The 27,035-nt window shown below is 42.5% G+C and overlaps 1 pseudogene; it reads left to right on the top strand.

The window, feature by feature from the left end:
- Nucleotides 1–5,232: 5,232 nt before the first annotated feature.
- LOC105516612 overlaps nucleotides 5,233–27,035 on the top strand; it is a 51,770-nt pseudogene continuing 29,967 nt past the window's right edge.

Here is a 27,035-nt window from a genome sequence, read left to right as displayed (position 1 = left end):
TTCGTTGAACTTCTTCCTTGTGGGAGACAGGTCTTTTCTTCCCCTTCTACACTCAGCCCTCTGTATTCTCTGATTCCACATTGTGGATTCACCCAACCACAGATCAAAAATATTAGGGAAAGAAACCCAGTAAAAAATCATACAAACCGGCCAGGCACAGTGGCTCACGCCTGTAATCCCAGCACTTTGGGAGGCTAAGGTGGGTGGATCACGAGGTCAGGAGTTCGAGACCAGCCTGACCAAGGTGGTGAAACCCCATCTCTGCTAAAAATGCAAAAATTAGCCAGGTGCAGTGGCGAGTGCCTGAAATCCCAGCTACTCAAGAGGCTGAGACTGAGAATCACTTGAACCCAGGAGGCAGAGGTTGCAGTGAGCCAAGATGGCACCACTGTACTCCAGCCTGGGTGACAAGAGCAAAATTCCATCTCATAAAAACAAAAAACAAAAACAAAAACAAAAACACCAAATAAATAAATAAATAAATAAAACAGTCAACACAGTAGAACAGCTATTTACATAGCATTTCTATTGTATTAGTTATTATAAGTGATCTAAATGTAATTAGAGTGTACAGGGGGATGTGTGCTGGTTATGTGCAAATACTATACCATTATATATAAAGGACTTGAACATCCATGGCTTTTGGTATCTACGGGGGTCCTGGAACCAATTTGCAGTGGATGCGGAAGGAGACCTGCAATTGTTAATATCAGTGTGGACTCATGAGTGTTTATTCCATGCTTTGGGTTATGATCCGATCTATTTTATTTTGTTACTCAAGTTGTCCAGCTTTGACTATTGGGATCTCTTTCAGTTGGATCCTGTGAGCCTTTGACATCTCCCCACTGATGTGGGCTTGTTTTTGGTTTGTCTATTTTGAGCACTTTCCTACTTTCTGGTACTAGTAGGTGCTCCAGGCTTATCCTGTGTATTTCCTGCCCTAGTCTTAGAATCAGCCATTTCTCCACGGAACTTTGATTTCTTTTATTGGCAACACAGTGAGGCTCCATCTCTACAAAAGATTATGGGCTGGGCCTGGTGGCTTACGCCTGTAATCCCAGCACTTTGGGAGGCCAAGGCAGGCGGATCTCTTGAGCTCAGGAGTTCAAGACCAGACTGGATAACATGGTGAAACCCCATCTCTACCAAAAAATACAAAAAACAATTAGCCAGGAATGATGGTGGGCACCTTTAGTCCCAGCTACTAAGGAGGCTGAAGTGGGAGAACTGCTTGAGCCCAGGAGGTGGAGGTTGCAGTGAGCCAAGATCGCGCCACTGCACTGCAGCCTGGGAGGCAGAATGAGATCCCATCTGAAAAAAAAAAAAAAAATACTGGGCATGGTGTCCTTGGCCTGAAAGCGCTGAGATTACAAGTGTGAACCACCATGTCCAGCCAAGACTGCTGAATTTGTGCATGCAATTCTTGTGTGTGTAACCATCAGAACGGCATGCCCTGCCCTTGTAAAGTTTTATTTTCTTATAGCGGTGAGCTATGACAGAACCTCCTTTCTATCTTATTCTTGAAGTACCTTTAAGCAGTAATAAGATGATCAGTATATAACCAGTGATTGCCAGCTTCTTTATTCATGTGGCTATTTTGTTTTTCATAAAAATTGTCTCACATTTTTAAAGACTTCTATAATACATAGAATATCGTAATATTGCTCTTCTTTCTATTCTTCCTACCAGGATTAGTAGAAAATTTTCTGTGAAAATAATCTTTAGTTTATTTTCCAGAAACTTCTCCCCTACAGAAGCTCTTGAAAGTACTTTTTGGTTTTGTTTTGTTCAAGAGACAGCTGAATATAGCTCTTGGAGAGGAGATCCTCTGACGTGAATTGATTGAGACAGCTTGTAATAACGTTAGTAGGTATTTTTCAGGCACAATGGGGAAGGTGTCCACAATATATACCCGTAAAATCCTTTGGGATTTTGTGTTCAGATTTTTTGCAAGTAAAAACGTAAGTCCCTGAAGGTAGTGGTTTTTACGTTTAAGAAAGGCTTTTCTTTTTTTCCTTTTTGTTATGTTAATCAGTGTGGAATGACCTTAACACCAGAGGGCAGTATTTTCTAGTAGTTGCCAAAATGTCCTTGTAGTCGGTGTAATTATCTGATGGATTAAAAAAGACATTTTATGTTTTCCCAGGTGTTGCCGGTATAATGCATATAGCCTGGGACTCATACCGAAGAGTCATAATGCATCTAGAATTTTCTAAACCGCAGGGATTTTTTTTCTTTTCTTTTTAAACTATTCTGTTTGGTGGTGTTTAAGCTCCCTGAATTAATTTTCACAATAAGCCGTGCTGTTTCCAGGGGTTCTGTGATTGGCAGGAATGGGTGGCTTTCACACAGAACCATATGACCCCAGCCCAAGCCCAAAGGAACTCCTGTTTTATTAAGGAGTAACAGGCAGATTTGTGTGCGGCCAGCGGGCTTGAGTTTGGCTTCAAGGATGGTCAGAATTTGTGAATTTCGTTCCATAAGAATATCCCAGTCTTGCTGAGAAGAGAATAGGCTTTTTAATCCGGAAACTTTCATACAATTTATTTTATACACACTTTTACTTTTTGCAATTTAAAAACTACAGACAATAGAGAGGACATTTAAATAGCCTACATTTGGTTACCCATCTCTCTTTGCTTGCTAGTTTCCATTTAATGTAACTGCAGAGTGAATCTTCTAAAATATGTTCTTACTCTTCCAATATCCTTGTTAAAACAGGAAAGCCTATGTGTATTAACCAGGTAGTTTCTATTTTCTTCTTTTAAAAAATGTTTCCCTTGCTTGCTATACATCTAATACATATTCATTGTAGAAAATAAATATGGCAGGCCAGATGCAGTGGCTCACACCTGTAAACCCAGCACTTTGGGAGGCTGAGGTGGGAGGATTGCTTGAACCCAGGAGTTTGGGGACAGACTGGGCAACATAGCAAGACCCTGTCTCTACAAAAAATAAAAAAATTAGCTGGGCACAGTGGCGCACACCTGTAGTCCCAGCTCCTCAAGAGGCTGAGGGAGGAGGATTGCTTGAGCCCAAGAATTTGAGGCTGCAGTGAGCTAGGAATGGTGCCACTGTATTCCAGCCTGAGCCACAGAGCGAGCCTCTGTCTTACAACAACAACAACAGCAACTTGTAATCTCACCTCATAGATAAGATTTTATTGTATGCATTTTTTCCTTGGAAACAGACTGTACATGCTATTTTATAATTTGTGTTATTCCCATGACAATGTGATGGAAATTTTACTAAAAGTTCTAAATTCAAGACCAGCCTGGGCAACCTAGTGAGGCCCCATCTCTACAAAAAATTGAAAAAAATTAACAGTGCATGGTGGCTTGCACCTGTAGTCCCAGCTATTCAGGAGGCTGACGCGGGAGGATCGTCTGAGCCCAGGAGGTCCAAATGGTGGGAAGCAGTGATTGCGCCACTGCACTTCAGCCTGGGGAACCGAGTGTAATTGTATTTTGCCAAACTGCACAACATCACTTTCAGTGATTGTTTAGTATTTTCGAGTATGAATGAATATAGTTCATTTAATCAGTTCACCCTCTTGTTAACAGTACATGAGTCTGATGGTTCATACTCTTGCCTACTGTGGGTATTATTATTTTGTCAATCTGCTGCATTCATTCAACACATAGATATTGATTGCTAACCATGTATCAGGCATATTCTCAGTGCTTGAGATAGATTACTGAATAAAACAACCTCTGATCTCATGAAACCTATATTTGAGTGGAGGACATGTACATACACAATACATATTATAAATAAGTAAATCCTTTAGTATATTAGAAAGCAAAAAGTGCTATAGTTAAGAAAAAACAGAGCAAGCTAAAGGAGCAGGGAGTGAAGAAGATTGTAGTTTTCTATTTTAAATTTATTATAGAGGTGACATCTCCCTATGTTGCCCAGGCTGGTCTCAAACTCTTAGGCTCAAGCAATCTTCCTGCCTCAGCTACCCAAAATACTGGGGTTAACGGTGTGAGATACTATACCTGGCCAAGGATTGCAGTTTTCATTTGTAGGTTTTTCTCTTTGAGAAAGGGTCTTGCTCTGTCACCCAGGCTGGAGTGCAGTGGCATGATCTCAGCTCACTGCAACCTTCACCTCCCAGGCTCGAGTGATCCTCCTGCCTCAGCCTCCCAAGTAGCTGGGACTATAGGCCCATGACACCAAGCCCAGCTATTTATTATTTATTTATTTTTTGTATTATTATTATTATTTTTTTGTAGAGACAGGGTTTCACTATGTTGCCCAGGCTGGTCTCAAACTCCTGGGTTCAAGCGATCCTCCCGCCTTGGCCTACCCAAGTGCTGGGGTTACAGGTGTGAGCCCCTGTGCCTGGCCAAGGGTTGCAGTTTTAATTAGAAAAATCAAGGCAAGCCTAATTGAGAAGGGGGCGTTGCAAGACTGGAATCAAGTTATTTGAATTTGCAATTTTATTATTACTATAGCTGATATGATTTGGATGTGTGTCACCACCCAAATCTCATGTCGAATTGTAATCATGAGTGTTCAAGGTAGGGCCTTAGTAGGAGGTGATTGGCTCATGTGGATGGATTTCCTCTTGATATTGTCCTCATGATAGTGAGTTCTGGAGAGATCCTATTGTTTAAAGTGTGTGGCACCTCCCCAACCTCATCTTGCTCCTGTTGCCACCATGTAAGATGCCTCCGTCCCCCTTGGCCTTCTGCCATGACTGGAAGCTTCCTGAGGCCTTCCCAGAAGCAGAGGCTGCTATGCTTCCTGTACAACCTGCAGAACCATGAGCCAATTAAACCTCTTTTCTTTATAAATTACCCAGTCTTAGGTATTTCTTTGTAACAGTAGGAGAATAGACTAATACAATAGTTAAACGTTCTTTCATATATTTATTTATTTTTTTTTGTGATGGAGTCTCTCATTGTCACCCAGGCTGGAGGGCAGTGGTATGATTTTGGATCACTGCAACCTCCGCCTCCTGGATTCAAGCAATTTTCCACCCTTAGCCTCCAGGGTATCTGGGACTACAGGTGTGCACTACCACGCCTGGCTAATTTTTGTATTTTTAGTGGAGACGGGGTTTCGCCTTGTTGGCCAGGCTGGTTTCAAACTCCTGGCCTCAAGTAATCCACCCATCTTAGCCTCCCAAAGTGCTGGGATTACAGGCGTGAGCCACCACGCCTGGCCCACATACCTTGATGTACAAATACTTTATTGGTTCCCCGTTTCTATGTGCACTAGAAGATGGGAAGTCCTCTGTCTGCACCTATTACAGCTGTGGCTTTCGGTCCCAAGCAGCATCTGAAGTGGGTAGCAGCTCCACAGCATTGGATGCTGGATAAATTGACTGGTGTGTTTGCTGCTTGTCCATCCACTGATCCCCACGAGCTGAGAGAGGGTCTCCCTCATATTTTCCTGAGGAACAGACTTAAGTACGCCTTGACAGAAGACAAAGTAAAGAAGATTTGCATGCAGTGGTTCATTAAGGTAGATGGCAAGATTCGAACTGATATAACCTACCCTACTGGATTATGGATGTCATCAGCACTGATAAGATAGGAGAGGATTTCTGTCTGATCTATGGCATCAATCGTCACTTTGCTGTACACCTGAGGAAGTCAAGTACAAGTTATGCAAAATGAGAAAAATCTTTGTGCGCGCAAAAGGAATCCCTCACTTGGTGATTCACGATATTCACACCGTCCGCCACCCTGATTCCCTCATTAAGGTGAATGACACCATTCAGATTGATTTGGAGACTGGCAAGATCACTGCTTTGAAGTTCGACACTGGTAACCTGTGTTTGGTGACTGGAGGTGCTAACTGGGGAAGAATTGGTGTGATCACCAATAGAGAGAGGCACCCTGTATCTTTTGACATGATTCACGTGAAAGATGCCAACAGCAACAGCTTTTCCATCATTTTTGTTATTGACAAGGGCAACAAACCATGGATTTCTCTTCCCCGAGGAAAGGGTGTCCGCTTCATCGTTGCTGAAGGGAGAGACAAGAGACTGCAGCCAAACAGAGCAGTGGGTGAAATGGTCTGTGGGTGGCATGTTAGATCTTTGTATGTAATTAAAATTAATATGGCATGATTAAAAAAATAAGTAAAAATACTTTATTGCTAGAAAGTGCTAACGATCTATCTGAGGCTTCTGTGAGTCGTAATCTTTTTGCTGGTGGAGGGTCGTGCCTTCAGATTGATGGTTGCTGACTGATCAGGGCAGCTGTCACAAGGTTAGAGTGACAATTTCTTAAAATAAGACAACAAAATTTGCCGCATCGATGGACTCCTTCACAAAAGATTTCTCTGTAACATGCAATGCTGTGTGATAGCATTGCATATAGAACTTCTTTCAAAATTGGAGTTGATCCTCTCAAACCCTACCACCTTTTTATCAACTATGTTTATAGAATATTTGAAATCCTTTGCCGTCATTTCAACAATGTTCGTAGCATCTTCACCGGGAACAGATTCCATCTCAAGAAACCACTTTCTGGTTGGGCGCAGTTGCTCATGCCTGTAATCCCAGCACTTTGTAGCTGGGATTATAGGCACCCACCACCACATCCAGCTAATTTTTGTATTTTTAGTAGAGATGGATTGGGGGTAGGGTTGCACCTTGTTGGCCAGGCTGGTCTTGAACTGTTGCTCTTAAGTGATCCTCGGCCTCCCAGATTGCTGGGATTATAGGCGTGAGCCACTATGCCCGGTTGGTGATTCATTTTTGCATGTGGTATGACATAGCAAACATTATTTTTCCTGAATATTTGTATTATTGTATCAGGTTGTATTGACAGCATTTGTTAAGCACTTTATGCCATTACTGCTTATTGACAAGGTCTCACTCTGTCGCCCAGGGTGGAATGCAGTGGCATAATCACGGCTCACTGCAGCCTCCACCTTCTGGGTTCAAGCAGTCCTCCTGCCTCAGCTTCCCAAAGTGTTGGGATTACAGGCGTGAGCCACTGTGCTGGGCCTGTTTATTTTTTATTTTTTGTTTTTTTTTGAGACAGTCTCACTCTGTATCTCAGGCTGGAGTGAAGTGGTGTGATCTCGGCTCACTGCAACCTCCACCTCCTGGGTCCAAGTGATTCTCCTGCCTCAGCCGCCCATGTAGCTGGGATTACAGGCATGTGCCATCATGCCCAGCTACTTTTTGTATTTTTAGTAGAGACAGGGTTTCACCATGTTGGCCAGACTGGTCTCAAACTCCTGACCTCAAGTGATCCACCCACCTTGGCCTCCCAAAGTGCTGGGATTACAGGCGTGAGCCACTGCACCTGGCATTTTTTAGTTTTTAAATTCTATTCCATTGATCTGTCTGTTTTGTCTTGTGCCATTGCCACATTGCATTACAATTTTTACTTTTATGGTTTTTTAATGTCTGCCAGGTAAAATCGAGATTGTCTCGTTTTGCATGGAGCCGTTCACCATACTTGTTGAGTGCTTGCTCTGCACCAGGCTTTGTCCTGGGCACTGAAGATGCGATGTTGACCTACATGGTCTTTCTCTCTCATAGGTCTTGGAGACACATGCAAACACACAGAGTGGTAATTACAACCTGCCTGATCAGCAGTGCAGCGGGGAGGGCTGGAGCATGGTGAGACACATCTACCCACATTCCTGCCTTTATGCCCATGCATGTTGCTCCTGTTACTGCAGATGGACTTTCTGGCTCCTGTCTGAGGCTGCCCCTGACCAGGCACCAGATCCTTTCCCCTCTTGCCTTCTCAAGGATCTACTGAAGCAATTCCCTCTTTTCTTTCCTGCACCACCAACCGATATTTCCTTCTCTACTGGAATATTCCCATTAGCTTACATGAATGATGAGTGAATTCCTTTCATTGCACCATATTCTCCAATTACCATCCATTTCTCTGCTTTGTTTATAGCCCAAATCCTTGAGTTAACCATCTTCACTGTCTCCAGTTCTCCTCCCATTCCAGTGGGGCATCACCTCCACCACTCCTCCAATACCTCTCATGTCAAGGTCATCAGTGACCTCCCTGCACCTGAACCCAGTGTTCAGTTCACTTGCTCATGGTACTTGGCACTCCAATAGCATTGGACGAAGCTCGTCACTCCCTCCACTTGGCTTTACACAGGCCACTCTCTTGGGTTTCCTTCGACTTTACTGGTCACTCCTCAGAGTCCTTTGCTGTTTTCTCTTTATTCCCCCCAACTATATTTCATTTATTTATTTATTTTAGATGGAGTCTTGCTCTGTCGCCCAGGCTGCAGGGCAGTGGCATGATATGGGCTCACTGCGACGTCTGCCTCCCAGGTTCAAGTGATCCTCCTGCCTCAACCTCCCAAGTAGCTTGGATTACAGGCACGTGTCACCACGCTCAGCTAATTTTTTTGTATTTTTTAGTAGAGACTGGGTTTCACCATGTTGGCCAGGCTGGTCTTGAACTCCTGACCTCAAGTGATCTGCCCACCCTGACCTCTCAGAGTGTTGGGATTACAGGCGTGAGCCACCATGCCTGGCCATCTTTCCCCCAATTCTAACTGCTGGAGTGCCCCAGGGCTTAGACCTTAGGTCTTTTCTCTGTCTGCACTCACTCCTTTAGTGATCATACCTAGCTTCGAGTCTTTAACTATCATTTCTCTTTTTTTTTTTTTTTTGAGACGGAGTCTCGCTCTGTCGCCCAGGCTGGAGTGCAGTGCTCGAATCTCAGCTCACTGCAAGCTCCGCCTCCCGGGTTTATGCCATTCTCCTGCCTCAGCCTCCAAAGTAGCTGGGACTATAGGCGCCCGCCACCTCACCCAGCTAGTTTCTTGTTTTTTTAGTAGAGATGGGGTTTCACTGTGTTAGCCAGGATGGTCTTGATCTCCTGACCTCATGATCTGCCCGTCTTGGCCTACCGAAGTGCTGGGATTGCAGGCTTGAGCCACAGCGCCTGGCCCTAACTATCATTTCTAATAATGGAAATATCTTCTCAAATCATGGAAACTTCAACTTTATATCCCCTGTTCAGACTTCTCCCCTGAGCTCCAGGCTTGTCAATCACTTGTCTCCTTACATCCCACTTGGATATCCCACGGTTATCTCAAACTCAGTATGTCCCACACTGTACTCCTGACGCCACCACATTGCTCTTTCCATGCCTCTTTATACCTCTGTACATGGCAACTACATTCTTTCAGTTGCTCAGGTCAAAAACTTCAAAGCGGCCGGGTGTGGCGGCTCACATCTGCAACTCCAGCACTTTGAGAGGCGGAGGTGAGAGGATGGCTTGAACCGGGAGTTCTATATCAGCCTGGGCAGCACAGTGAAGCTCTGTCTCTATAAAAAATACAAAAAATAAAAATTAGCCAGGCGTGGTGGCACACACCTGTAGTCTCAGCTACTTGGGAGGTTAAGGTGGGAGGACTTGAGCCAGGGAGGTCGAGGCTGCAGCGAGCCATAATTATGCCATTGCACTGCAGCCTGGGAGAAAGAGTAAGACTGTCTCAAAAAACAAACCAGCAAACAAACAAAAAATTCGAAGCTATTCGCGACTCTTCTCTGTACCACACAGCTCACATAGACTTCATTAATAGACTCTGGACTCTACCACTCAAATCTAGAATCTGACTGATGTTCACCACTTCCGTCTTGCCATCCTTTTCAAGCTGCCATGATTCCTCACTTGGATTTTCATAATGGCCTCCTGATGGCTCTCTCTGCCTCTGTCCTCATTGCCCTTAGTAGTCTAAGAGTAATGCTTTTAGAATGTAAATCACATTATGTTACGTTGCTGCTCAAAACCCAATGGCGCCTCTTTGTTGTAAGGACGCAGTCCAAGTCCTTACAACAGCCTACAAGGCTGCGCTTGATTCTGCATCCCCCAATTTACTTCTCTAACTTTCTCTGCTACCATTTCTACCCTAGCCTTATTGGACTCCAGACACACTGGCCTCCTTGCTCTTCTGTGAAGGCCAAGCATGTGACCCTTTCGGGACATATCCTCATGGTTCATCTTGTCACCTCTTTTTGGATTTTGTGCAAATGACAGTGAAACTTTTTTTGATCCTCTATTGATAATTTTAACATCATCCCATCCACTTTCCATCTTTAATTAATTACTTAATTAGTTTATTTATGTATTTGTAGAGAAAGGATTTCACCATACTGCCCAGGCTGGTCTCCAGCTCCTGAGCTCAAGCAATCTACCCGCCTTGGTCCCTCAAATTGCTGGGATTACAGGAGTGAGCCTCCTGCCCGGCCTTTATGTACTTTTTATCTAACTCATTACCAGCTTCTAACTCAATACCAGCTAACATACTTTATTTTTTATTTTTTTAAACCTATTTTTTTTTTTGTTTATTTCCCACTAGCTTGCAAGTTTTCTAAGGGCAGAGATTTCATCTGTTAAATTCCAGGTTGTTTATACAGCTCCTAGAGCCATGCCTGGTATATAACACATGCTCAGTAAATATTTGTTGAATGAGTGATGTCCTTGAATATTGAAATTGATATGTCTGAAGTTTCTACAATTTCTTAAATGAGTTTCTTTCTTAGGAGATAATCCCCTTTATCTTAAGTCATTGAATTTTTTACTCTGACAGTTTTTGGGTTTGCCTTTCTAGAGGAGTTATGTGGGTGTCTGTTCAAAGATTTTAGGTCAAGGTGAGAGAAAAAGAGACTAGTTTGAATTTGTTGGAGGTTTATTTTTTTCAGACAGTTACAGTTGCCGTTGTAATGCGGAAAGAGAGCTCACCCGGAAGTGGCCAAGGACAGGGAATTTCCCTGTGATGTTGAAGGGTTCTTCTTACCCTTTTGTTATTATTATGGAAGTGGTAGTGGCAGGAGTAGCCACAGTGAGGTAGATAATAATTGCAAGCATTGATGGAATCCTTCACTGAGTGCCAAGCCCTGTCAGAGGGCTTGACATGTACTTTCTCATTTAAACCTTATAAACCAGATACTATTATCATTATCATTCTAACTTCATAGATGGTAGACCTAAAGCTTTTTTTTCTTTTTCTGGGACAGGGTCTCAAGATGTTGCCCAGGCTGGTCTCAAACTCCTAGGCTCAAGCAATCTGCCTGCCTTGACCTCCCAAAGTGCTGGGATTACAGACCTGAGCCACTGCACCCAGCCTGACCTGAAGCTTAAATAAAGGTAATGCACAGCCAGTCCCCCACAATGATCCCCACCTCCTGGTACTCCCATACTCATGTAGTCCCCTCCCATTTTGTACCACGGTTAACCTGTGGGATCAATAACATACAGCAGAAGTGAGGCTGTCCTTCTTCTGAGATTAGGTATAAAAGACTGGCTTCCTTCTTGAGCACTGTCTTGTCTTGCGTGTTCTCTCTCTCTCTCTCCCTCAGATCACTTGTCTTACGGAACATCAGCTGCCATATTGAGAGGATACTCAAGCAGCCCATGGAGAGATCCATGGAGACACCCATGGGATAAGAAACAGAGACCTCTGCCTAACAGCCAGTGAGGCATTGAGACCTGCTGTATTAGTCTGTTCTCATGCTGCTAGTAAAGACATACGCAAGACTGGGTAATTTATAAAGGAAAGCAGTTTAATTGACTCACAGTTTCACATGGCTGGGGAGGCCTCACAATCATGGCAGAGGGCAAAGGGGAAGCAAGGCATGTCTTACATGGCAGCAGGCAAGAGAGAGTTTGTGCAGGGGAATGCCTGTTTATAAAACCGTCAGATCTCGTGTAACTTATTCACCACCATGAGAACAGCATGGGAAAGACCCATCCCCACGATTCAATTACCTCCCACTTGGTCCCTCCCACAACACGTGGGGATTATGGGAGCTACAATTCAAGATGAGATTTGGGTGGGGACACAGCCAAACCCTATCACCTGCCAACTACCCAGGCATAAGCTTGGAAATGGATTCTTTAACCCCATTTGAGCCTTTAGATGGTGGTACCCTGGCTGGCACCTTGACTACAACCTTCGGAGAGACTCTGAGCCCAAGCCACCCAACTAAGCTGCTCCAGGATTCCTGATCCTTAGACATTGTAGGAGGTGATAAGTGATAATTATTTAAGCTGCTAGGTTTTGGCATAGTGTGTTATGCATCAGCAGATGACCAATATAGGCAACTTGCCCACGATCACGTTGTCGATAAGTGGTAAAACTAAAATTTGAACATGGGCTTGTCTGACTTCAGACCACTGGGCTCCACTGCCGTGGTAACAGCCACAGTATCGACTCTGCTCATCCCTGGCCTGTTGTGAGCTGCCACTGAGTTGTGGGGCTTGCTGTGGTCTGCAGGACTGAGAGTGGGGCTGAGAACTGACCCCATGACTTCTAGGACATATTTCATTCATTCTCAGTGTGGGAAAACTTAACTTATTTTACATTCCCTGAGTTATCTCCATAAACATTTGTGGAAAGCACATTTAAGATGTGGGTTGTGACTTCCACCTGGAACTAGATATCTAGACTTTGTTTTTGGACCATGGGTCAGCAAATAGTAAATAATTTTGGCTTTGCAGGTGAAATATGTTTTTTAAAAAATGCTGCCTTGACACGGTTTTGAGGCCCTGGCTAGAAGCTGGTCACATCCCCTTCTTAGGCAGCTGGTTAAGTCATACTTCTTGGCTGGGCACCGTGGCTCATGCCTGTAATCCTGGCACTTTGGGAGGCTGAGGCAGGCAGACTGCTTGAGCCTAAGAGGTCAAGACCAGCCTGGGCAACATGGCGAAACCCTGTCTCCACAAAAAATACAAAGAAATTAGCTGGGTGTGATGGTGCATGCCTGTAGTCCCAACTACTTGGGAAGCTGAGGTGGGAGGATCACCTGACCCTGGAAGGTTGAGGTTACAGGAAGCCGAGCTTGTGCCACTGTGTTCCAGCCTCGGTGACGGAGGGAGATCCTGTCAGAAACAAACAAACAAACAAGCAAACAAACAAACAAAGTCTACACCCCAAACCGCCTTGCTGCTCATGCTTTAGGCCACTGTACACCTGCTCTAATTGCCCAGAGCCAGATATCTGATATCTGATAGGGACAGCCCCTAAGCCCCAGAGCCTGCTGAGATCACACAGATTGGCCAATCCTAAACCTGCTTGTCCTGCCTAATCCTTTCCTTCCCTGCTGCCCGTCTCTGGTGCTTCCTCAGGGTGGCCCTGCAGGGCGTTGCTGTGTTCTCACCCCAGGGAACTGTCAGTGAGAAAGCGGTAAGACTCAACCCTTTTTCCAGTTTCTCCTGAGATCTGCATAAGGCCTCCTGTCCCTCACCATCCCTCACCACTCACTGTGGGGAGAACAGTGGGCCATATGGCTTCGGTCACAAGCGACTCAACTCTGTCTTTGTAGGATCCAAACAGCCATAAACAATATAGGAATGTGTTCTGAAGGAAACTGGAATATTTCACCCCAAAAATAGACTTCTTTGGCATATTTTGAGATGATTATTCAGAGAAACTGCAGACAAGAATAGCCCTGAAAAGCTGTCTTTGGTGGAGGAGATTTGCATCTGTAGAGAAAATCTACATTAGTGAAATAAGCAGCCAGGCATTCTTAGAGCACCCCTTTCTCCATAGCTAGGAAAGATGAGCTCACAGGGAAAAGGGACTGAGAGCCTAACACCTTTTAAGATCTGTCAGAGAAACTTTGCCACAGTCCACTTCTATTCTTTCTGAGAGCTGCTACCTGTGACGCTTCATCTGCATGACAAGACCATTTTGACAAGTTTTCCTTCCTTCTCCCATAACCTGTGTGCTACCTTCTTCTGGAAGCCCCAAGCCTCTTATTCTTTCTGTTGCCTGAGGATAGTGTAAAATTCCACTCAACAACTGTGGCTTTACTGCCTTTGGGAGGTCAAGGCAGGTGGATCGCTTGAGCTCAGGAGTTTAAGACCAGCCTTGGCAACATGGCAAAACTCCATCTCTGCAACCACAACAACAAAAATTAACCAGGCTTGGTGGCACATGCCTGTAGTCTCAGCTACTCTGGAGGCTGACGTGGGAGGAGGGTCGCTGGAGTCCAGGGGATCAAGGCTGCAGTGAGCATAGATGGCGCCACTACACTCCAGCCTGGGCAATAGAGTGAGATCCTGTCTAAAAATGATAATAATAATTACAATCACTCATTGGGCTCTTCTTTGAGTTTTCATATTTTCTGTGACATCCCTGCGTAAGTGTGCATGTAATAAATTTGCTATACTTTTCTCTTGTTAACCTGCCTTTTGTTATAGAGGATTACCCCCTTTCTGCCCCGACACTTTCAATAACATTTTATTTACAAAAATAGGTGGTAGAACAGATTTGACACCCGGGCTATAGTTTACTTGCTTTAGAATCTTCTGATAGATTTAGATTTTCTGATTCGTGGGTAATATTAAAGAAAGCTTAATCCATATATTAGTTAATGAGTACATCTCTTCAAGCTGTCACTTAGTTGACACTGAAGGGCCCTTGCGAAAGCGTTAAAGATGCTTTGTCATACTCTGTGAACTGTTTCAGCCCTGGAGCCTGCCTGTGTGGCCTTCCGTAGTGTTATACTTCATGTGATTTTAGAGTGACAGTAATGGAAATGGAGCTGCCAGATGGAAGGCTGACTGCCTGTCAGAGGCTAGGCCGGATACATTCTATTCATCCTCACTACTCATTTTCCTAAGGACACGTGTATCTCCTCATTTTATGGATGGCGAAACTGAGGCTTAAAGAAGCCCAAGATAACACATCTCATCAGTGGTGGAGGCTACAGCCAATCTTGGTAGTTTAACTTAAAAGATCACGTTCCTGCCTATGTTATGAAGTCACATTTCTGTGATGCCTGTATCTCCTTTAGAGCTTGTTAAAGCCATCTTTTAAAAATGCGTATTGGCATCAAAGACATTTTTTCCCTTTATTTATTTATTTATTTATTTTTGCTATTTCTTTTTTGTTTATTTTTATTTTTAATTTTTTAATTTTTTATTATACTTTAAGGTCTAGGGTACATGTGCACAACGTGCAGGTTTGTTACATATGTATACATGTGTCATGTCGGTATGCCGCACCCATTAACTCGTCATTTACATTAGGTATATCTCCTAATGCTATCCCTCCCAATTTTTTTTTTTTTCTTCAGATGGAGTCTCGCTTTGTTGCCCAGGCTGGAGTGCAGTGGCACAATTTCAGCTCACTGCAACCTCTGCCTCCTGGGTTCAAGCGGTTCTCCTGCCTCAGCCTCCCGAGCAGCTGGGACTATAGGCACCTGCCACCATGCCCAGCTAATTTTTGTATTTTTAGTACAGATAGGGTTTTGCCTGGCTGGCCTGACTGGTCTCGAACTCTTGACCTCGGGTGGACCAGCGCCTCAGCCTCCCCAAGTGCTGGGATTACAGGTGTGAGCCACTGCCCCCGGTCCAATGACAATGATTTAATACAGTATTTCTTTTGTTAAATAACTTTTAATTTTAAGGATTCCCCAAACAGAGAGATACATTTTTTTTTGCTGTTTGTTTGTTTGGTAATTGGAGGTTGTGCACAGGGACAGGATAGATTCTTGCATTCATTTTAGTTCACAGTAGAATACATCAGTTGGCTGGGATTATTAATTCTCCCTTGAGGGAAACCAAGTGCCTGAGGCAGTGATTGACAAATCAATACATCTTTAGTGGGTCTGGTAAATCAAGTGTCACACGTATGTCAACCTTTTCTCCAGAGTATGGATTTTACCCAGGACAAGTGTGTTTCTTCCTTTCCATCATTTTCTCCTTCAAAATTGCAACATAGTAAGGTGTTTAAACAAATCCTTAAGATTGCAAGCTTTTTTTTTTTTCCTTTTTCAGTTTTTAAAAGATAGCGTAAGGGATCATGCTTTTCCCAGCTATTTTAGGGCAAGAACTCAGTTGTTTGCATATTTGCATTTCAACCCCTAACCTCTCCTGAGGACAAATGGCTGTTTGACGATGAAGCCCACAGGCACAGCGCTGGGACTGTGGATTAAGCCTCTGAATGCTGACTAGTTTTCAGCAGCATTCCCAGCGTGTGTGAAGAATGTGTTTGTAGCTGGGAGGCAAACAGAACATCCAAAGCCGAGCAAGAGTTTTGAAAAATAGTTGTCTTATGTATAAATGTATTTTTGCTCTTAGTGTTTTCTTCTTGCCGATTTCATTATTCCAGATTTCCGCTTTCTTTTAAAATAGCTCCATTGTGTTTGATATTCTCATAATATTCTCTCAAGTTTTGGTCACTTGATTTTTTCAAAATGTTCTTTTTTTTTTTTTCCTTCTTTATCATTTAAACACCCAGCCATGGATGGTTGGCTCAGATATCTCTCCCCTGCAGTAGGGAAGACCTGGTGACTTCCACACAAGATGCCTGTATGGCCTTTGCTCTTCACAAATCAGGGCCCAGTTGGAAGTTTTGGCAGGTACTGAGGGCGACAGCTTAGGTTTGTAGCTCTTATAATAGGAACAGCAAGGCTTTGGGCTGTGGATTTATTTCTCTTAACAGTTTAAGTGATCTTTGTGCCTGCTTTTAGGGCCAAATAAATGAATTCTCTTAACTGGCTCTTTATTCTTTTAGTGAAGAAACATATTGTAGAAGTGTGAATTCTGTTTGGGTAGAAAAACCAAACTAATTTGATGAATTGGCTCATTGGCTTAAAGAGTCCCCAGCAGTAATTTGTTGAGAATCTCCTTTTTTGCAGTCTGCCAGTGGGGAAGGCATGGCATGGCCCAAAGTGAAGTAAAGACTGGTTCCTGTTCTCAGGAGTTCAAGGTACAGATGTAAAACAAGGAGAATGCCAGAAAACTTACTTATCAGTGAAAGCATCCAGTTTGAGAAATTGTGGGCCGGGGAGCATTGAAGATTGAGTCTTAAAAGATTGGTGGCATTGGCTGGGTGCAGTGGCCTACCCCTGTAATCCCAGCACTTTGGGAGGCCGAGGCAGGCCGATCACCTGAGGTCAGGAGTTCGAGACCAGCCTGGCCAACGTGGCGAAACCTCGTCTCTACTAAAAATGCAAAAATTAGCTGGGTGGGGTGGCGGGCGCCTGTAATCCCAGGTACTCGGGAGGTTGAGTAGGAGAATTACTTGCACCCAAGAGACGGAGGTTGCAGTGAGCCAAGATTGTGCCATTGCACTCCAGCCTGGGTGACAGAGCGAGAGACTCCATCTCAAAAAAAAGAATTGGTGACATTTTAACAATGTAGCTATATTTGTCATGGCTGTAAAGGAGTGTGTGTGTGTGAGTTTATGCGTGTCTGTCTGTCTGTGTCTGTCCATGTCCTTTGGCGAATAATTTGCTATTCACTTCATCTGGCACAAGTGTATGGGAGCAATGGGACATGATTTTCTAAAACTAATTTGAATTTAAGACTCGTAACTCATCAGGTCTTTAGGAGAAAGGCAATGTATATTTTCCTTTTACATGCAGTAAAATTAGATCCTTGTCTGTAGGGGTGATGATTAAATTTATTATAAAGTTAATGTCAAACCCATTGTTAGCTATTTTGTAAGTTGAAAAGCGACTGACACATAATGAGCTCTGTGTTGTAATTCTTAAAAATAGTTACAATAATACTGCCCTTGAGGTCAGTGTCTTGCCATAGTTAAATTCATTACACGGCCTGTACTTTCTAAATTTCTTTATTAATTATTTGCCTGCACTTTTAAAGTGGGAATTGATCACCTATTCTAGGCCAAACATCAGGATTAGAAGCAAGTGATCTTAGCTGTTTTGTGGTTTTTTTAAGGGGTAACTTCAATTTGCTGTTACAATGAGCTAAAAGATTTCACTTAAAGTATAAGGAATGGCCAGGTACAGTGGCTCACGCCTGTAATCCCAGAACTTTGGGAGGCTGAGGCGGATGGATTGCTTGAGCCCAGGAGTTTGAGACCAGCCTGAGCAACATGATGAAACCCTGTCTTTATAAAAAATACAAAAATTAGCCAGGCATGGTGGCACACACCTGTAGTTCCAGCTACTCGAGAGGCTGAGGCGGGAGGATCACTTGAGCCCGGGAGGAGAAGGCTGCAGTGAGCTGTGATTGTGCCACTGCACTGCAGCCTGGGTGACAGAGTGAGACCCTGTCTCAAAAAAGAAAAAAAAAAAAAGTGTAAGGAATGGATAACATTACATTGCCATTCTGTTAATAATTCTACTAGTTTGAGGTTTTTTTTTTTTTGTTATGTTGCATATTATTAGAAGACACAATAAATCACACTGCAAACTATTTTTATTTTTTGTATGTTTTTGGGTGAGAAATGAAGTATTACTTTGAATCTATGCTTTGTGGACATTCTGCTGTGTTTACATCAGAGGGGCCAGGGAAATTAATTTAGTAAGAGGGAGATTTCAAAAACAGATAGATTAAAATATGCTGTTTATGAATAAGATGGATTTGGATTTGAACGCAGGAGCTTCTTCTTCTATTGGCTTGAAATGGACAGATATTATTTAGTAACATTTCTGAGAAATTATTAAAACCATCTGTATTAGTCTGTTCTTACACTGCTATAAAGAACTACCTGAGACTGGGTAATTTATGAAGAAAAGAGGTTTAATTGGCTCACGGTTCTGCTGGCTTGCCAGGAAGCACAGCTGGGAGGCCACAGGAAACTTACAATCATGGCAGGAGGCAAACGGGAAGCAAGAACCTTCTTCACATGGAGGCAGGAGAGAGAGTGAGCTTGAGGGGGCAGTTGCCATGCCCTTTTAAACAACCAGATCTCGTGAGAATGCTATCACAACACAGCACTAGGAGATGGTGCTAAACCATTAGAAACCACCCCCATGATCCAGTCACCTCCCACCAGGTCCCACCTTCAACACATGGGAATTACAATCTGCCATGAGATTTGGGTGGGGACACAGAGCCAAACCATATAACCATCCTCACAGGGGTGGCAAGAATTGCATGTCTGGTTATGGACAGAAATATAGTTATAATTAAGCATCAGTCAGGCTGCACTTTGGCCCACTTCCTTGTAGCTGAAAGTCACGTGGTGCTAGATCCTGATCATTGGCACCCCATTGCTCCTATAGACGGGACCTCAGACATTAGACTCATAAGGCTTTTGTTTAAGGATGGCTTATGATGTTTTTCAGACCCGAAATTCTAGCAACCAGTTTGAAGGGTTGGGATAAGCGTGAGAACACAGCTTCTTCCTCTCCCTGCCCCACGACTTCACCCTGCACTTTTCCACCCATCAGCAATTTGCACACGTTAGCCTGCTCCAAAACTCTAACCCCAAATTCTTCAGGGAGATGGATATGAGGTTTCCTCCCATCTCCTCATTTTGTGACCTTACCATTAAATCTTTTTCTCTGCTGCAACCTGATGTCTCTGTGTATTGACTTGCTGGGTGCATTGGGCAATGGACCTATTACAGTTACAGCTATTATTAGTAACAACAGAATTGCAGCACATCTCATGAATTCATCACGATGGGTTAGTATACCAATGAATCACCTGGGAAGTTATAGAGTGAAGGTTCCTATGTCTCATTTTCCTTCTTCTCTTCTTTTGGATTTTTTTTTCTTTTCTCTTGACTTCTTTTGAATGGATTTAAAAAAATGATTTTTATCACCCTCCTCCACTCTCCTAGAGTGGTTACCCTAGAATTATACATTATTTGAAAATTTATGAAAGTATGATGTTCATCAAATCCTTTACTATCCACCTGAACAAATATATCTACCTCCCAGCACATTAACTTCATTTATTTCCCGTTATGACTTACATGCTGTTATTATTGTCTGTCTTACTTTATATATATTTAAATCCCCCCAGAGTTATTTTTATAATTATGGTAAGTCCCTACTTAACGTCTTCGACAGATTCTTGGAAACTTCTATCTTTAGCAAAATGACGTATGATGAAACTAATTTTACCATAGGCTAATTGATCTAAACAAGAGTTAAGTTCCTATGGCGTATTTCTGGTCACGAAAATATAACAAAACTTTTAAATAAAGACCAAAATACTCTTAATATTAAACATGGAAATAAGTGTGAGCTATACACACATTTGAGAAAGATTAATCAAAACAAGTAAGATAATATTTACCCAGTTATTCCAGTTCAGGGTTTCGGTGGCTGGAGCCTATCCCAGCAGCTCAGGACACAAGATAGGAATGAACCTGGGACAAGACACCCTCCTGCTGGCATGCATGCTCACACAGACACCCATACTTGTGATCACCCTGTGCGTTTTTCCTGCCCCCTGCACAGACAAAACCAGTTCACTGAGACCATGGTATTGCAGTAAAGGAAGAATTTAATTAACACAAGACCAGTCACAAGGAGAATGGGAGTTATCATGCAAATCAGTCTCCCCAAAGGCTCAGAGATTAGAGTTTTTCATGGATAGTTTGGTGGCAGGGGGCTAAGGAATGGGGAATGTTGATTGGTTGGGGATGAAATAATAGGAGTGTGGCAAACAGTCCTTGTGTGCTGAGTCCACCTCTGGGTGGGGGCCACAGAACCAGTTGAGTCATGAGTCCTCATCTGGGTGAGTCAGCCGGTTGTCAGAAATGTGAAAGTCCAAAAAGCGTCTGGAAAGGCCAACTTTAGGTTCTACAACAGTGACCTTATCTATAGGAGTAATTGGGGAAGTCACTCAAATCTTGTGAAATCTTGCATGAATCTTGTAACCTCCAATACAATGGCTGGCTATTGTTTAAGTATGCCTACATCTTAGCAGAATTTGGGCTCCTCCCATAATTCTAACACTGTGGTCTTTCATTAGTTTTATAAAGGCGGTTTAGTTTTGGGAAGGGCTATTATCATCCTCGCTTTAAACTATAAATAAATTCCTCCCGCAGTTAGCCTGGCTTCTGCCCAGGAATGAGTGAGAACAGCCAGCCTGTGCGGCTGGAGGCAAGATGGAGTCAGCCATGCTAGGCTTCTGTCACTGCCATCATCTTTGCAAAGGTGGTTTCACACTCACTCAGACTGGGACATTGTACACATGCCAGTCAACCTAACATGCACATCTTTGGAATGCAAGAGTAAACCAGAGCACCCAGAGAAAACCCATGCAGATAAAGGGAGAATGTGTAGACATTACACTGACAGTGGCTCTGGCTGGGAAGTGATTATTTTTTCTCATCATTATAATGAAACAATGTGATTTGATGACAGGCTGTACTTTATGAAGTTGGCATTCATTTACACTGACAACCTGCTCACCACTTTCTTTCCTCTTCACCCCTTCTTGTATCTCTGACATTCCATGTGGAATCATTTTCTTTCTGCTTAAAATATGTACTTTAAAATGTTCGTTGGTTAAGTCTGCTGATCCTGAAATCTCGTCGTCTACGTTTATCTAAAATGTCTTTATTTGAAGTTTATCTTTTATTTTGAACTTTTCATTTTGGCATAATTTCAGACTTACAGAAAAGTTGTAAGATTAATACAAAAAATCTCCAATATGGTTTACCGCTTAGCCACTGGAGTAGCTGGGACCACTGGTGTATGCCACCATACCCAACTAATTTTTTTTTAATACATTTTTGGCTGGACATGGTGGCTCATGCCTGTAATCCCAGCACTTTGGGAGACCTAGGTGGGAGGATCACTTGAGGTCAGGACTTTAAGACCTATCCAGACAACATGGTGAAATCCCATCTCTACTAAAAATACAAAAATTAGCTGGTCATGGTGGCAGACACCTGTAATCCCAGCTACTCGGGAGGCTGAGGCAGGAGAATTACTTGAACCCAGGAGGTGGAGGTTACAGTAAGCTGAGATTGTGCCACTGCACTCCAGCCTGGGTGACAGAGTAAGACTCTGTCTCAAAAAAAAAAAAAAAAAATAATAATGGCTGGGCATGGTGGCTCATGCCTGTAATCCCAGCACTTTGGGAGGCTGAGGTGGGAGGATCACTTGAAGTCAGGAATTCGAGACCAACTTGGACAACACAGTGAAATCCCATCTCTACTAAAAATACAAAAATTAGCTGGGCATGGTGGCACACATCTGTAATCCCAGCTACTCAAGGGGCTGAGGCAGGAGAATCCCTTGAAACCAGGAAGTGGAGGCTGCAGTGAGCTGAGATTGCGCCACTGCACTCCAGACTGGGGCAACACAGTGAGACCGTGTCTCAAAATAAATAAATAAATAAATACAATCTTGCTGCCTCAGTCTCCCAAAGTGCTGGGATTACAGGTGTGAGCCACTGTGCCAGGCTAATACATTTGTTTTATCTTTTCTCTTTCTCTGTCTTGATGGATATATAGTCATGTGTTGCTTAAATTAATTAATGTGAGGCTGGCCACGTGGGAGATTGGAGCTATCACTCAAATCAGTCTTCCCAAAGGCTCGGGGGTTAGGGTTTTGCAGGGATATAGTTTAGTGGGTAGGTGGCTAGGGATATCTTCTCTTAATGAAAGTGATGCCTTCTGAGGAATCTGTCATTAGAAGATTTCGTCATTGTGAGAACATCATAGAGTGGACTTATACAAACCTAGGTGGTAGGGACTACTCCACACCAAGGCTCTATGGTATAACTTATGGCTCCAAGGCTCTAAACCTGTACAGCATGGCACTGTACCGAATGCTTAGGCAACTGTAACACAATGGTAAGTATTTATGTATGTAAACATATCTAAACATAGCAGTTACAGTAAAAATGTGGCCTGTCATTGACTAAAGTATTGCATGTTGTGCATGACTGTGTACATATACGTGCCTGTGTGCATGTATGCACACACACACATACACACACCACTGTAACTGCATTCTTTCTAATTATTAAGTATCTTCTGGGGAGTACATAGAGGCTCTGTAAATATTATGTTACTCAAACTTTTTCTTACTCATTTTAGGCTGTTGATCACTCTTGCCTGAATCAATTGTTACTGTTAAGCCCCTCACATGGTGGCTTTCTAATTCCATCATTCTTTCTATGTGTATTAGATGCATTTCTGCTGTTTATTTATTTATATCAGTGTATTAGTCCATTCTCACATTGCTATAAGGAAATGCCTGAGACTGGGTCATTTATAAAGGAAAGAGGTTTACTTGTCTCATGGTTCTGCAGGCTATACAGGAGGCATGATGCTGGCGTCTTCCTGGCTTCTGGGGAGGCCTCAAGAAACTTACAATCGTGGTGGAAGGTGAAGGGGGAGCAGGCACGTCTTACATGGCAGGAGCAGGAGCAAGAGAGGGGGAGCGAGAGAAGAGGTGCTGTATTTTTAAACATCCAGATCTAACAAGAGCTCACTCACTGTCACAAGAACAGCACCAAGGGGCTGGTACTAAACCATTCATAAGAAATGCACCTCCTTGATCCAATCACCTCCCACCAGGCCCTACCTCTGACATTGGAGATTATAATTCGACATGAGATTTGGGCAGGGACACAGATCTAAACCATATCATTCAGTGTATATTCATAGAATCTTACTTTATGTAAAAGCGTCTCATTCTTTATTATAAATGTTATTTATTTTGATGCTCAGATTCTCCCATATCTGGCCAGTGGCAACTCCACCAAACTGGTTCCTGTGTCCTTTTGACATGTCTATATCATCTTTGAGGACTTCCTTATGGTCTTCTGTCCCTTTTTGCAATAAACACACACACACACACACGTACATGTATATTATATATAACATTATATATGCCTCCTGTACATATATATGTATCTATACATATATGTACATATATAAAATGTTTTATATATATACACACATGTATGTATATATAATACATAACATTATATATGCCTCCTGTACATATATATGTATCTAAGTATATATATGTACATATATAAAATGTTATATATGCCTCCTGTACAGCCTGAAGAAGCATTGTATAGATATGTGTGTGTACGTGTGTGTGTACATACAGCTGCGAAAAAGGAAAGAAGAAAATAAGGAAGTCCTCAGAGATGATATGGCCATGTCCAAAGGATGCAGGAACCAGTTTGGCAGAGTTGCCACTGGCCTGATCTGGGAGAATTTGAGCATCAAAATAAATAATATTAATAATAAAGAATGATAAACTTTTACATAAAGATTCTACGAATATATATAATACATGCATGATATATATGGATTTATAACATAAAATTTGTTACTTTAACCATTTTTTTGTTTTTGGAGACAGTCTTGCTTTGTCACCCAGGCTGGAGTGCAGTGGTGCAATCTCGGCTTACTGCAACCTTTGCCTCCTGGGTTCAAGTGATTCTCATGCCTCAGTCTCCTGAGTAGCTGGGATTACACTACGCCCAGCTAATTTTTGTGTTTTTTTTTGTAGAGACAGGGTTTCACCATGTTGCTCAGGCTGGTCTCGAACTCCTGACCTTAGGTGATCCACCCAGCTCGGCCTCCCAAAGTGCTGGGATTACAGGTGTGAGCCACTGCGCCTGGCTACTTTAACAATTTTTAAGTGTACGGTTCAGTGGCGTAAATTATATTCACAATGTGTGCAACCATAACCACTATTTCCAAACATCTTTTTCACCTTCGATAGAATCTTTGTACCTAGTAAACAATGCTGCCCCATTCTCCCATCACCATAGCCCCTGTTTTTCTGTCTCTACGAATTTGCCTATTCTAGATATTCCAAATAAGTGGAATTATATAATATGTGTCCTTGTATGTCTGCTGTGTTTCATTCAGCATGTTTTTAAGGTTCATCCATGTTGAAAATACGTATCAGAACTTTATTCTTTTTTATGTCCAACCAATATTCCATTGCACGTATAGACCACATTTTGTTTATCCTTTCATCTATTGATGGACACGGGGGTTACTTTTTCCTCTTGGTCCCTGTTTCTTTCTCAGGGTTTTATAATTGAAACTCACACATATAGGTCTTTGATCCATTTGGAGTTAATTTTTATATGTGATGTAAGGTAAGGGTCTAATTTCATTCTTTACTTGTGAATGTCCAGTTTTCTCAGCACCATTTGTTAAAAAGATTGTCTTTTCCCCATTGAATGATCTTGGCACCCTTGCTGAAAATCAGTTGATCATATATGGTTTATTTCTGGGCTCTCTATTCTGTTCTATTGGTCTGTACGTCTTTCCTGATGCCAGTACCACACTGTTTTGATTCCAGTAGTTTTGAAATCAGAAAGTGTGAGATATCGAAATAGCCAAAATAATATTGAAAAAGAACAACTGTCCAGGAGTGGTGGCTCATGCCTGTTAGCCTAGCACTTTGGGAGGCCGAGGTGGGAGGATCGTCTGAGCTCAAGAGTTTTGAGGACAGCCTGGGCGACATAGTGAGACCCCATCTCAACAAAGAATACAAAAATTAGCTGGGTATGCTGGTGCATGCTTGTAGTCCCAGCTACTTGGGAGGCTGAGGTAGGAGGTTGGCTTGAGCCCAGAAGGCAGGGGTTGCAGTGAACTGAGATCACTCTACTGCACTCCAGCTTGGGCAACCGAACCAAGTCTCAGAAAAAAAGAAAAAAAAAAAAAAAGTTGAAATGGGAAACCAGCAGTGCAAATAGGGAGGAATTTAAAATAGTAGTGCCAGTGGTGTAATCAAAAAACAAGCCCTGACTGGTAGTGTTCACTGGTTCCGTGGGGGAAATACTCCCACCATGGCCAATTTCAAGCTGTTTTAGGTGGCTGCAAAAGTCATTGCAGTCTTTGCCATTACTTTCAATCGCAGAAACCGCAATGACTTTTGCACCAACCTAATACCCATGGTTGAACTCACAAACTTCCTGATATTTCACAATGCACATTGATGCTAACCAGCTCTAGCTCACCAATGGGCTAAAAGCTGGAGCTCTGATGTCAGAAAAGTTCCTCTGAAAATCTGAGGACTGCCCATGAGACATATAATAATAAACAGTACAGTAAATAGTACAGCTTAAAAGCCTATAAAGAGAGTGGACATGAAATTGATTAGCATAAGTAAAACTCAGTTGTCAGGTTGACCTGAATCCTTCAGAATTCAGCATTCATTATGTTCACACACAGCTGTCTGTTAACACGACAGTTTCCCAAGAGAACTCTTTCTTGTTTTATCTTGGAAATAGAGGCATACTAATTTGTTAGCAATGACAGAGTAATCTTTGAGCACAGATAATTCATAGACACTTTTGTTTTAATTAAGAAAAAGTACATCGAGTCAAGCTTTTGTCACGGGATATTTTTGTTTTATTAAAATTAATTTTGCCTGACTCAAAATTAATTTTGAGTGTGTATTTTAAGTGCCTGTCCTTGTCATATTGGAAACTGGAAATGCATGCTTGTTTTAAAACAGCAAAATAAATTTACCTTAGACAATGCAAAAAATTGATTTCACTTGTTTCTTTAAAATTTTTTGAAATTTTGCTACCAGAAAACTTAAAGTTACACATGAGCTCATGTTATATTTCTATTGAACAGCAATGACCTAAGAATGAATTTTAGATAAAAGTAAAATGATCCCAGCTGAAAGTCTGACGTATAAGAAGAAAGGAAGAATGAGGAAAATAATAAATATGTGGGTAAACCCAGACAAGCACACCTGTATACAACAACAGTAAGGGCTTTGGGGTTAATGTAATTCCAACACTTTGGGAGGCCGAGGTGGGCGGATCACCCGAGGTCAGGAGTTCAAGACCAGCCTGGCCAACATGGCGAAACCCTGTCTCTACTGAAAATACAAAAATTAGCTGGGTGTGGTGGCATGCGACTGTAATCCCAGCTACTCAGGAGGCTGAGTCAGGAGAATCGCTTGAACCTGGGAGGTGGAAGTTGCAGTGAGCTGAGATTGCACTGCCACACTCCAGCCTAGGCAACAGAGTGAGACTCTGTCTCAAAAAAATATAAATAAATAAAATAAAAATGTATTACAGCAATAGCTTATACGTCTGGCACAGGAGTAATTAAGGTTAAAGTGATCTGAAGTTCTGTGTCATTTGGGAGGAGGGTAAATATATAGACCAAGTTAACATTGAATAAGTTAGTTGTGGATGTTGAAATTTCTAGGGTTATTTCTAAAAGAACATAGTCTATAATTGCCTAACTAGTAGAGGAAAACGGTGGAATGAGAAGATAGGAAATAGATCCCCTCAAAAGGCAAAAATGAAGAGAAAAAGCACTGATAGGATGATAGTGGGAATGAATGTATCTATATACAAAATTACAGTTAAGTGTGAATAAATATTCCAATTGAAAAA

This window comes from Colobus angolensis, unplaced genomic scaffold, assembly GCF_000951035.1.
Source record: "Colobus angolensis palliatus isolate OR3802 unplaced genomic scaffold, Cang.pa_1.0 Scaffold107, whole genome shotgun sequence".
NCBI classification, from domain to species: domain Eukaryota; kingdom Metazoa; phylum Chordata; class Mammalia; order Primates; family Cercopithecidae; genus Colobus; species Colobus angolensis.
The sequence above is the reverse complement of the archived record's forward strand: the minus strand, read 5'-3'. Positions and strand labels throughout refer to the sequence as shown.